Source organism: Vipera berus (genome assembly GCF_964194415.1).
Source record: "Vipera berus genome assembly, chromosome: 1".
NCBI classification, from domain to species: domain Eukaryota; kingdom Metazoa; phylum Chordata; class Lepidosauria; order Squamata; family Viperidae; genus Vipera; species Vipera berus.
Window position 1 is genome coordinate 308,097,255 of NC_138202.1, and position 13,759 is coordinate 308,111,013.

Genomic DNA, 13,759 nt, shown 5'->3' on the forward strand with positions numbered 1-13,759 from the left:
TTGCTGGAACTCTGACCATCATTCTCTTATGTTCATTATCTGGATTTTAGCCTAAGGTTCCGATTGATTTGACTTTTGTCTTCTGGGCTACTTTTTGATGTTTGTATGTCTTTTTCCAGTGTGAGTAGCCATTTGGAAATTGGACCTTGGACTATATAACAATGCTCTGCCACTCCCACCCTCTCCTCCAACCATGGACTTGTTTTGAGAATCCAAACATTATGGGGGGAAAATAGTACGTTTTTAGAACTATAACTGTATATAAATTTTGCTTTGCCTACCTATATCTTATGATCAGATTGTTTTCAAATTAGGTTTGTGCCCATTTTGTTGAAGGACAAAGTCACCAGAATAACAGAGAAACTGTTGTTTGCTGTGTTATACAAAGTAGAAATTCAATCCTGTTTTTCCAAAAACCAGAACTTGAGAACAAATTATGGCTTCTGATTATGTTTATTACCAAATAAGCCAAATTTCATGTTCATTGGCTAAGGCAAACAATTAAAAGACTTCATCAAATGCATTTCCTAAGTTGAGCTAACAAGAAAAACTGGCAAAAAGGTTATAAGAATTCTATCTTGACCATGACATACAAATTTTTAAAATTATCCTTGAGATAACTTTAAACTTTAAACTCTCATTGAAGTAGTTCAAGCTGCTTTTTTGCTAGTTCTGTAACAATACATAAAGATTGATTTATGTATATTTATTTATTGAATTATTTATTTATTATTTATTTATTTAATTAAATTTTTATACCGCCCTTCTCCCGAAGGACTCAGGGCGGTGAACAGGGCATATCTTAAAACTACAAAAGTACAAAAGTTAAAAAAGAATTAAATTATTGCCCACAATAAAAACAATAAAATATATATATAAATATTAAAACCCTAAGTAATTCCCCATCAGGCCAGGCCAGCTTGTTCAAATAAATGGGTCTTTAACCCGCGCCGGAAGGAGCGGAGATCCGGTGCCATCCGGAGCTCAACCGGCAGCTGATTCCACAAAGCCGGAGCGCCCACAGAGAAGGCCCTCCCCCTGGGGGCCACCAGTCGACATTCTCTGACTGGAGGCACCCTGAGGAGGCCCTCTCTGTGGGAACGCACGGGGCGGAGGGGAGTCGACGCCGGCAGCAGGTGGTCCCCGAGGTATTCCGGACCCATGCCATGTAAGGACTTAAAAACCATCACTAAGACCTTGAACCTCACCCGGAAGACAACTGGTAACCAATGCAGCTCGCGGAGCAAAGGTGTAACATGATTATTGACAATAGTAATGATTAATATTTATTTATTAATTTATTATTAATTTATTATTAAAAATAAATGCAAAATAAAAACACCATATAGCCAGTAGCAAGTTTAAAGCAATATCAATTAAATACAGTTAAAGTATAATTAAGAACCAATTAAAAAGCCTGGAAAAGTAGAAAGGTCTTTAATTAATTCCGAAATGTTGCTAATGTGGGTTCCTGTCAAGCCTCCCTGGGGAAGGAATTACATAAATAAGATGCCACCACCTGTTTTCAGCATCTTCATCACCCCCTTCGCTGCTTTTCAACTCTATCTTGACACTTGCCTCTGATTCTTCCTTAAAGGTAAAGGTAAAGGTTCCCCCGCACATGTGTGCTAGTCGTTTCCGACTCTAGGGGCCAGTGCTCATCTCCGTTTCAAAGCCGAAGAGCCAGCGCTTGTCCGAGGACGTCTCCGTGGTCATGTGGCCAGCATGACTAGATGCCAAAGGCGCACGGAACGTAGTGGTCCCTATTTTTCTACTTGCATTTTTACATGCTTTCGAACTGCTAGGTTGGCAGAAGCTGGGACGAGTAACAGGTGCTCACTCTGTTACGCGGCACTCGGGATTTGACCCGCCAAACTGCCAACCATCTGATCGACAAGCTCAGCGTCCTAACCCACTGAGCCACCAGCCTGAACTACTCAAGTAGGTTAAGTAGCTTATATTTATATTGGAGGCTATAGCTCTCCTGTTCTTATCAGCTAATGCTGATTAAACCTGATCTGGCTAAAAAGCCAACTCTATGACTTTGTTATAATCATGCTAATGTTCAAAAGGTCTGATTTGGATGCAGGTTCATCCAGGCATGCTGGATTACTCTTGGATAGACCTTCACTCCCAATATGCTCTCCCTTGCAAGCAAGCACAATGGCATCTTAAAGATGCTTTTTCATGAGGCAACTGGACTTCCTTGTTTTTCTTTGAAGACGTTTCACTTCTCATCCAAGAAGCTTCCTCAGCTCTGACAGTATGGTGGGAAATGGAAAGATTTATACTCCTTGCAGACAGCTGGTCATTTGCATTCTTTAGCGAGTTGTTAATGCTACCTGGAAGATTATCTGTGTCTTCAGGGTCACCTAAGTAGTGCAAGTGTGCGTGGAGCCTTCATGGAACTGTTGCAAGGACTGTGTTGTACACTGGAGATAGATGGTGACATATCCCTCCCCCTTTGTTGAGAGGAGGGGGACTGACTGAGAATCTCCATAGACACAGTGGCATCTGTCTTCTGATACTCAAGTCAGCTATTGCTATTGCTAGATGGCTGCACTGAGGAAAATCTTGGGCAGAGCTAGTAGAGACTGATTCTGACCTACTGATTCTAAAATGGATGGAGGACTTAGTTGAATTGGCTGATCTTTCATCTTCTCCTAAGGATTCATTCTCAGAAGAGGATATGACAGCTATGGAGTACCTACCTTGCCTACAGGAAAGGATCCTAGCAATGTCTCATGGGATGTTTTGGATGGAGGAGATTTTTGAAAGTTACCAGTCAAAAGATGCTGTGTAACTGTTCTGTCTTTTCTTTCTTAAAATAGTTATATATAGATTTCTTAATAGTAAACAATTACTCTTAATTTCTTTTCTCACATACTAAAAAACATAAAGGTAAAGGTTCCCCCGCACATGCGTGCTAGTCGTTTCCAACTCTAGGAGCTGGTGCTCATCTCCGTTTCAAAGCCGAAGAGCCAGCGCTTGTCCGAGGACGTCTCCGTGGTCATGTGGTCGGCATGACTAGACGCCAAAGGCGCACGGAGCACTGTTACCTTCCCACCGTAGTGGTCCCTATTTTTCTACTTGCATTTTTAAGTGCTTTCGAACTGCTAGGTTGGCAGAAGCTGGGACGAGTAACAGGCGCTCACTCTGCTACGCGGCACTCAGGATTCGACCGGCCAAACTGCCAACCTTCTGATCGACAACTCAGCATCCTAACCCACTGAGCCACTGCGTCCCTCACATACTAGGTAGGTCCAAAATATACCAACAGCAGAAACCATGAAAAAAGAGGGGGGGAAACAGAGAGAGAGAAAGAGAGAGAGAAAGAAAGAGAAAGAGAAAGAAAGAAAGAAAGAAAGAAAGAAAGAAAGAAAGAAAGAAAGAAAGAAAGAAAGAAAGAAAGAAAGAAAGAAATCAAAATTTATAAAAAAAATCAAAATAAGGCTGATTTCTATATGAGTATTCATTTTCAATTTTCAGCAAACTGCAATGCATGCTTTTATTTTTATAACAAAACATTGCACTGAATTTTGATTAACAAATTTTATTCACTATCCAGTTTTATAGTCAAACTGCTGAAGGATTCAGGAATCGGCACAATACCTGTCAGGAGCTACATGTGGACAGCAGTCCTGGCCTTTGTCTCTCCCTCTGTTCTAAAACATAGCTGGGGAAAAAGTAGCTGGTATGGAGGGATACCAGTTAAAATAATTCCCATTCTAAAGGCATTAGATCTGCATTCAACTATTTAGTTGCATCACTGAGACTAACAGTGTAATGCTGAAAAAATGCCTGTTCTCCATTTTGGTTGTGTGCTCTTAGCAATAACAATAGCACTTAGACTTATACACCACTTAATAGTGTTTTAACAGTCCGCTCTAAGTGGTTTACATAGTCAGCATATCATCCCCAACAATCTGGGTCCTCATTTTACTGACCTCGGAAGGTTGGAAGGCTGAGTCAATCTTGAGCCAGTGAGACTTGAACTGTTGGCAGTTGGCAGAATTAGCCTGCAATACTGCATTCTAACCCCATGTGCCACTACGGCTCTTATCTTATCTTTGTGGCCAGCCTAATATTTTTTTTATTATTTCTTCTTCTGGTGGTATTTCTTCATGCAAATATAATTCTTGCCACTGTTATCACATGTAGGATCAAATATGTACTTTGCTTATCAAGTTTTTCTGGCATTATACCTAGTAAAAAAAATTCAGGTTTATAGTCTATGTGTTTCTATAACACTTTTTCTAACCAAGTGTGGATTATCTCCTTGCTTTAACACATGTCTACCACATATGATAATAAGTACCTGGTTTGTGTTTACATTTCCAACATTTCTTTGACATGTTTTTAAACATTTTTGCTAATCTTGTTGGTGGCAAATGCCCTCTATAAAACATTTTATATAAGTTTTCTTTGTATGAAGCTGACATTGTCAATTTGTAGTTTCTTTCCCATAAACTTTGCCACTTTCTAAGTCAATATTATATCCAAAATTCTTTGCCTATACTATCATTGTCTCTTTTACTTGTTCATCTTCCATTTTGAAATTTAATAAGAAATTGTACATTTTTAATTAACTTTTCATCAGAAGTTAATAATGTCTGATTAAACATAGTCTGTTCTTTGTAAAATCCATACTGTTTAATATCTTTATCATATCTGACTTGCATTTGTAAATGTGACCACCATGTTAAATCAATTGCTTCTTCTTTGCTGGGGCACTCATATGTTTCACAAACTATTTAGTCATGGAATATAGCTTCTGGAATCATGTATATTCAGAGGAAAAATGAAATTATCCAATTCAATTTATTAAGTTCCATGACATCCTCCTCTACCCTGATATTCCCAGAATTCCAAGTTCACCCAGGCTAAAAAGTGCCATGTTTGGATCTTCAGGATGCAGTCCCCAGTCAAGACAACTTTTTTGGGAAGTGGCAGCCAGAAAAGTGCAAATTGTTCCAGCCACTATAAAGCTGAACTCCTGGAATGGTTCTGATATCATTACCACCAATATATGGCAATGCTTGTTGATAAGATTGGGAGTTCTTGCCAAAATCCCCGAGTGGGAAAGTGAATCTGTCTGTCCTTAGAACAGTTCTTTAGCCATCAGACAATCTTGCTATTCCTGGATCTGACTCAACCAGCCTAATGGGAGGATCAGGCTACATTTCACAACCTTAATTAAGTTTGAGTCAGATTCAAACACTCTCACAACATAAATACGAAATGGCATTTATGAAGTATTTTATGGCACTTTATATCTCATCAGCACATAAGGCTTGATGTGTTACTTTATATGGCCGAGGTTTTGTTCCATACTGGATATATATCATTTTTGTGATATTAATTCTGACACTTGCTAAGGAATTCAACTAATAAATAAGAACACAGTCTCTTTTGGTATGAGCCGATAACATTTTCCCCTCCTTTGGCACATTCACTTTGGGCTGCCATCAATCCACTTTGAAACAGGAGTGTTTAACTGGCGCTCAGTCCTCTAATAACTTTGAATAACACCTCAGCCTAGTTTACATTACCTAGAAGAGATGTTCTGTTCAGATAACAAAAATTGTGCATTGCAGAAGATCATGAGTTTTCTGATTTAGCAGTTTTGCTTGCAAATGAAGCCATTTTCATTTCACTTTACTTTGCTGTGTATTCCCTAGCATTTGATAATTAAAGGTGTTATGCACTGAATGCTTATGGCCCACTTTCAGGCTTCATTCATCCAATGCAAGAATGAAGAATATGCTTAAAATTGCACTCAGAAGTCTCATGTTTAATGCTTTAAGTAATCACTTGGGTGGGTGGCACTTTTAGTTTTAAAATACTTCATTAATTTTAATGTGTGTGCAGTTAGAGTTTTACTTGATTTACAATTTCTTTCTTTTTCCCTGCCTTAGGCCCCTTTATCACCACAATGTTTTTGGCAATGGATTTAGTCAAGCAGTCTGCTGGAATCTATTGTTTACATTCAGCGTTGATTTTAAAGAATCCACAAAGGCAACAGAATTATTCCTGCTCCCACCTCAAGCAATTATTTCTGTATCTGGCTAAAAGGACAGAACACTCACTTCTGGAGTGCAAAATCCATATGACCATAAGGTGGTGGCCAGGAGCTAAGACATTTCTTGTATCTCTTTCACGATATCCAGCACTCATCCAGATATTTTTAATACTGGTATGCCTAGCTAAAAGAAGTAGAAAAGTAATTGGTTAGCATGAACACAATGCTTATAGAAATGTATCATATGCTGTAATTCTGTTTTTCAGATTTGATTTTCATACTTCACAGGAAACTGGGAGAACATGTTTGTGTTTACTCCTATTCGCATTTGAGTATTTTCTGAATAGCTTTTCCCCCCTCAGAGTTTGGTGAAATAGAGAATGGTTGTTTTAGTTGTAGTCTGGAAATTCAGTTTAATAAATTGTGAAGATTCATAGGTGTTAAGAAAGGTCAAATCACAAGAAAGTACACTTTTTTTTAGAAAATATGCCTTGATAACTTTCAGTGAGTTTATATATCTCCAATTGTCATTTAATATGTAGGCTGTTTTACAAGCTTGACCAGCTACAAACCTTCTTGCCAAGCCCAACAAGTCTGTGGGAAAAACACCAATGAGTTCACATATTTTGGCTGCTTGGACTTATTAAACAGCCTCTTTATAGAAAGTTTTTGTTTTTCAAGCTACATCCTACCCTTGCCCCCAAATCTGATTTTCTTGGACTGGGAAATTAAGTATGGGTGGGCTTGGTAACACTTGAAGTCTGGAATTCTTTTTCTTACCTAGAAGTTGCTCAGAAGTCAGGAACTGTTGTTCTGAAAACTACAGAACTATTTTGCTGGGCAAAGCCTTTACAATGGCATGTTCACAGCAAACACCCACCTGTAATTTCAGTGGGACCCTTCTATATTTTTTATTTTTCTCAATAACTTTCTTTTTCTTACTATCCCAAAGACAAGCAAATAAAAAATAAAAAACAAAGAAGGCATACTTTAGCTGGGGAGAAGGGATACTATAAATTCTAGATTGATACTACCATGTCATCACTCTATTATTTCTACAACTGTTTATTGCCACAACATGTCTCTGTGTATGCGCACGTACATGCAGGCATCCCCTGTCTTCAAAAAGAATAAACTTGAACTAGAATCAAACTCAATTTCATTGAGGGCCACATCAGCATTGCAGTTGACCTCAGGGGGCCGGGTGGGTATGGCCAGGGTGGGCATGGCCTACTGGGTGGGCGTGGCTAGAGTGTGTATGGCCTACTGGGTGGGCATGGCCAGCTTTACATCGTTCACATCAAGGGTGCCTATGGGGGCCTGGGCAGGAGTGGGACAGATCTGAGGGTCTCTGTCAGAAGGAGGGTCTCTGGACCAGGGCCAGGGCCAAGGCAGTGGGGGCCGTTCCTTCACTGTTTCCAGGATGGCTTCGCGGGCCACATGAAACCACTTCATGGGCCAGATTTGGCCCCCGGGCCTTGTGTTTGACATGTCTGAACTAGATGGTTCATCTGTTGGCTTCAGTAGCAAGCTGTTCCATATGTTTGTATAGGATGACCCACTATTTCCAGAACTTCATAGATGAGCCACTGTTTCAGCCCAGGTTCCCATGTCCATGTCTCATATTCATTTAATTCCACTAGATCACTTGAATCTCCTGTTGGGCTGGTAAAAATTCATTAGACCAGCTTTCTAACTGTAGGATTGTACTTAAGATTGTAATTAAGATTGCCGGAAGAAATATCAACAACCTAAGATATGCAGATGATACCACTCTAATGGCAGAAAGTGAAGAAGAACTAAAGAGCCTCTTGTTGCGGGTGAAGAAGGAAAGTGCAAAACTTGGGTTGAAACTTAACATTAAGAAAACCAAGATCATGGCATCCGGCCCTCTCAATTCCTGGCAAATAGATGGGGAAGAAATGGAGGTAGTGACAGATTTTATTTTCCTGGGCTCCAAGATCACTGCAGATGGAGACTGTAGCCAAGAAATTAAAAGATGCTTGCTCCTGGGGAGGAAAGCCATGACAAATCTAGACAGCACACTAAAAAGCAGAGATGTCACCCTGCCAACAAAAGTACGTATAGTCAAGGCTATGGTCTTCCCAGTTGCAATGTATGGCAGTGAAAGTTGGACCATAAAAAAGGCTGAGCGCCAAAGAATTGAGACCTTTGAACTATGATGCTGGAGAAGACTCCTGTGAGTCCCTTGTACTGCAAGGCAATCAAACTGGTCAGTCCTAGAAGAGATCAACCCTGACTGCTCTTTAGAAGGCCAGATCCTGAAGCTAAAACTCAAATACTTTAGCCACCTAATGAGAAGGAAGGACTCACTGGAGAAGAGCCTAATGCTGGGAAAGATTGAGGGCAAGAGAAGAAGGGGACGACAGAGAATGAGGTGGCTGGATGGAGTCACTGAAGCAGTGGGCGTGAGCTTAAATGGACTCCAGAAGATGGTAGAGGACAGGAAGGCCTGGAGGAACGTTGTCCATAGGGTCGCGATGGGTCGCACATGACTTCGCAGCTAACAACAACACTTATACTGTATCTGGAACTGACCAGAGAAGAGAAAGATGGCAGTAAACTACTTGTGCAAAATTAAGAACTTTATAATAATATTTCCACATTAAAATAGCCATCTAGATATTAGATTTATTTGCATCATTCAAGAAAAAAATAGGCTCAGAAGTATCATGTAGAGAATGGATGTGTCCCTTTCTTGATGCATCCTTCTCCAATGTGGAATTAAATACAAAATCATTCCATATGACCTCGTGAATTTGCAGGTTCTATGATATGTATCCTGCATCACAGGAGTCATACAACCTCTGCTGTCCAATTTGCATTCCAAAGAGCTAAGATAGTCAGTTCTCCCACTCACAAAGCATTCCTAAAGACTACTCAAGAACTACTACCCAGACTATTCACAAAAAAATATTTTTGTCTAATAAAATTGGGGAGGCAGCTTCCCCCTTCCACTGTTTCTTCAAAGATTAGAAACTACAAGTGTTCCTGGATTATATGCAGATTTACACTATGTAAATCTTGATACAATTTAGTGACCAAATAAAGAAACTGCCCCAATCCATTGCCAGCATATTTGGGGTACCACAGCTCTCATATTCTCCTTTAAATAATTCCATTTCATTTCAAACATCTCCTTTAGGAAGTGAAAGCAGGATGATACCCTGAACTCAAATAGTAGCTCCAGAATACTCTCTCTTTTTATATTGAGGTGGGGTTTTTTTCCCAGCCTTTCTCCAGTCCAAAAATATTTTTCCCTTTAGGATAAACTCCCTTCAGTCTTAATACTGGAACAGTTCCAGGAATGTAGCTTTGAGAGACCAAGAGCAGCCCCAGAAGAAGGATGAAGTTCAATTTTAACCTAAAATTATGATTTAAGAGAAACAACTGAACAGACCATGTGAGTGTCCATTTTTGCCCATCTGGATACTGCCACTTATCAACGGTATGTCTGCATTTCCAGTATAAGATATGGCTCCATGCAGCAAATGCCAGCTTAAATCAAGCTGAATTCAATGGAACCTAGATTATGTTTCAGTGGATAATGATGTGCTCTCGCTCTGTAAATTTGGGGGAGTTTACAGCACAATTCTAACATCTTTCCTCAGAAGTCAATTGTGTCATGGTCCAATGGGATTTACTCCTCCCTTTTAAGTGTACAATATTTAGAACAGGCTACTAGCTTCAAACATATGCTGAGAATTCTGGTTAAAATTCCCCAGTGCTTCAAAAATATTGATTCCCAGAATTCCTTCTGAGAATGCTAAATCAGTTAAATCCAGTGATGACTGGAGAGTGTTAGTGAGGTGAAGAAGAGACAGTAAGGACCTAGAAAGTCCCAGATTCCAAGTCCTTCTCAGCTTTTTTTGGTGTCAGTCATTATTTCTTAATCTCAACTACATAACGGTTTGCATTATGAGACAGGCAACTTTTAGCTCTTGAAAGACAAGCAGGGTATGAATGCAACCAAAAGGGAAGAAAATAATAATTCTACAGTTAATTTTTAGTACAGATGATCTGATGGTTCACTATTACAGAGAAAATAATATTAATTTAAAGCTATGGATGTCAAAGCGTTCTTTCATTGTTTTTCTATTTGCTGTTAAACTGCTGCATAATACTCCCTCTTATTTGGCAATGGTACAGTATCCGGATTTCATTATAGAAATCATCTCTTGCATTTTTAATTAAAGCAGGACAGTTAATTTATCATCTCTGATGCTGTTATGTATGCAGGCACCTGCATAGCAACAGCCACAAGGGGGCGTTGGCCTGAACGGTTTTGGCGGGAAACCCAGTTTTGGCGGGAAACCTAGGGCCAACCCCATTGGCTGTCCGCTTACCTGGCTAGGTATTTAAGGAGGCCAGGTAACCCTCATTCCCCAGTTCGCTACCCCCCTCCAATAAAGAGCTGAACTCACACACCGGCTGGCGTCTCTCCCTTGCGTCAGACCCACTACACAATAGATGCTGTTTTAATGGGCTCCTCTTTGTGTACTGCTAAAACTTGATGAAGTGGTTCCTGAGAATTATAAAATGGTTTTCTGTCATTTTACTTGAAAAAACACACATTCTTCTTGAAAACCTCTTAAAACAACGTCTAAGCTGCAAAACTTCAGATGACACCAGATAGCAGCAAAGAGATGCAGAATACCTCTTTACTATCGTCTAGTAGCCATATGAAGTTTTACACTCAGTTCTGATAACCCTACCTGCCCCTCAAACAACTATGAAGGCTCATACGTCTTTTACATCATCACCCACTTTACTCCATGTCATTATCCTGCCCACTAAAGACTTTGTTTATCCCTGTCCAAATGAAGAAACTGTCATTTGTCCTCTCTCTGCTTCAAACTCTACATTAGTTTGCAGAAGAGTGACTGAAAAGACAGGCATGGCCTTTATTTTAATTTTTCTAAACTGCCAGAACTAAAGTTTCCTAACAAAGGAGGGGAAAGTGGGTGTACAATAACCTTTTCAGAACTCTGCCAAGGATTTGGTCTATTTTCACTTCGAAGTTCACTGTCAAGAAAGACAGAGGCTGACTTTATTTGGAAATTCTTTAAATCAAATCTGTCTTGAGGATTTTCCTTCATCCTTAGCTGTGGTAATAGAATGTTTGCAAATAAAAGAAAAAAGAAGCAGAGGTGCTGGAAAACGTCTTTCTCAGAATCAAGCAGACGGGTCACAACATTTTTAAACTGTGATACTAATATTTATTATATCAAAGCTGTGTTATGCTTTATTTGGAACTCTGGCGCCTTTCAAAAAAAGTTTTTCATAACACGGCAGCAATTACAGTCATCAGAATAGTCCATAAGAGATACCAAGCCAAAGCTTGCTTGCTGTTTCCCAGTTTCCCTGCTTGCATTAGATCATAGGGAAGTTTATTTTAAAAAGGGCCTTAGGAATGTAAGGATAGTCTCAGAAGACAAGGGAAAATTAATAGAGAGAGCATGCAAGCATCATTGCTCCAGGAATTTCAGTTATAAAACATTCACCTCTGCTTAAAGAATGAGCTTCTTGTTAACAAAGATTTCAAAATAAGATTTGTCTACTGCAACAAGTAAAGCCTGAGTTTAAATGATCATTTAAAAATAATAATAATCTTCAGCCAAGAGCAACAGATATCCTGCCTCAATTTGAGCTACCAAGTTTTTCTCAAATAAAGTTATGGAACTTGGGCTAATAAATCAGCAAAACATTTCTGTTTATTAAAAGCAGGGAGAAACCTTTAAACTACAATACGATATCAAAGCTCAGTTACAATTTAAGAACTCCCACTACCTGTTGAAAGATTCTACAAAGCAGAAACCTAACCTTATTTTTGCCAATAGCACATATAGCAGCTGAGTCTCTTTGCCAGGTAGTCAGTTGGATGTCAGTATCAACACGAAACCCCTTCACAACCTACTAAATAAGCTATTCGTAGGAGGGGTAAATGTTCACCAATAATCAACTGGTGGTGAATGTCCCTGTAGAACTGAACATGAGCTGTTCTTTCTATGGGGCATTATCAGGTTTCTTATGGTGTTTTCCTGTTTCCCTTTCAGGACAGTGGGGTAGAGCATTAAATAAGCTAAAGATAAAGCTCTCCTAAATTTGGGAACTGTGATATGATATAAACATGAGGTCAATTCGGGCACTAAAATTTGGTTTGTGTTTATATTTTCAGAGAAAGTAGAAATTTCTGCTTGACTTTTTACAATTGTTTCTCTCTCTCTCTCTCTCTCTCTCTCTCTCACACACACACACACACACACACATACACACACACACACACATTCTCTCTAGCTAGCTAGATAAAAGAGAGAGAGAAATATGATAGCTTGGGCAATGAAGAAAATAGTAGAAGATGTAGCTTGGAATAGGATTGGACTTTTGAGTATGTTTCCATTGCTTGGGTGAAAAGGAGGAGGAGAAGGAGGATGAATTGAGGGGGGGAGGGAGAAAGGCAGGTGGAGTGTCTGTCTAATTTTGGGGAGGGGGAAGAGGCTGACTGCTCCAGAACCCAGAAGTCCCTATTGGAATTTCTACAAGGATGAGGAAGAAGATGTTTGAAGTCGGATCTGCTCTGTACTTACTCATCATTCTCCTCCTTGAAGCAGTGCGCGGACATCCAAGGCCAACTGTGGGTCACCTTAAGGGAAAGAACAGGACCATGTACATTGTATTATATATGTATTATAGATAGAAACAGTAAATATACATCATTTAACAGGGTGTTAGAACTGAGGAAAACATTCTGACAGGAGAACACGCGGGAACTTTGACAGCTGTCAAAGTTCCCCGCACAGCGCAGGCGCAACCACTGACAGCTCGTGGCTGTCATAACACCGGACCATGCGGAAGCCTGAGCTGTCAAGAGAAGACGACGCGGATTGGTCCGGATTGACGCGGCGCCAAAATGAACGCTCCTGATTGGCCCTCACTGACAGCTGCCGGCTATAAAAGCCGGCAAGTTATTCTATGTTTGTCTTTGCTCTAAATAAACCCTTTTATTAACTAGCCTGTCGTCCCGAGTGGTCCTTCGGCTACTTCACTGGCGACGAAGGTGGGATCGCTCCGGAGCTGAAGTCACAGCCAAGGAAGAGAGTTCCTGAGCTGAAGTCACGGCCGAGGAAGAGAGTTCCCGGCAAGAGCTGTCACTGGAAGTTTTAACTTCCATAGGAGCGACCCAGGACCGGACGACATGGCAAACTTCGGGCGTGTGAGGGAATTCGATACCCGCCATCCCGAGAGATGGCAATCACACCTAGGCCAGGTCGAGGGATTCCTCCTCGTCAGTAAAATCACTGACGACAGAGCAAAGGCCGCCGCGCTACTATACATCAGCGGACCTCCAGTGTACGATGCTGCCGTGGGCCTGTTCAGCCCGGTGCCCATCACCGAGGTCTCCTACGCGGACCTGGTGGACCAGCTGAACAAGTACTATATGCCGGCTCGCTCAGAACTGTACTGGCGGGTCCAATTTGCCCAGAAGAAACAGCGGCCAGACGAGCCCGCCAACGAGTTCATCGCTGGGGTCAGACACGCCGCGCGGAACTGCTGTTTCCCCGACTTGGAGGACCGCATCAGAGACCAGGTGGTGATCGGGTTGAGGGACGAGAGGCTGCAGAAGAAGCTGACATCCAAACCCGACATGAGCCTGGCAGAGCTGACCAGAGAAATCATGGCCTACGAGCACAGCCACAAGAAGAAGCCGACTACCAC

The 13,759-nt window shown here is 40.8% G+C and overlaps 1 long non-coding RNA gene across 3 annotated transcripts in view; it reads right to left on the reverse strand.

Moving 5' to 3' along the window:
- LOC308666067 overlaps window positions 1-11,931 on the reverse strand; it is a 180,395-nt gene extending 168,464 nt beyond the window's left edge. For all 3 annotated transcript variants that reach the window (XR_014026019.1, XR_014026020.1, XR_014026021.1), the window contains exon 1: window positions 11,867-11,931. This is a non-coding gene — a long non-coding RNA (uncharacterized lncRNA). The remainder of the gene's footprint in view (window positions 1-11,866) is intronic.
- Between the last annotated feature and the right edge of the window lie 1,828 nt (window positions 11,932-13,759).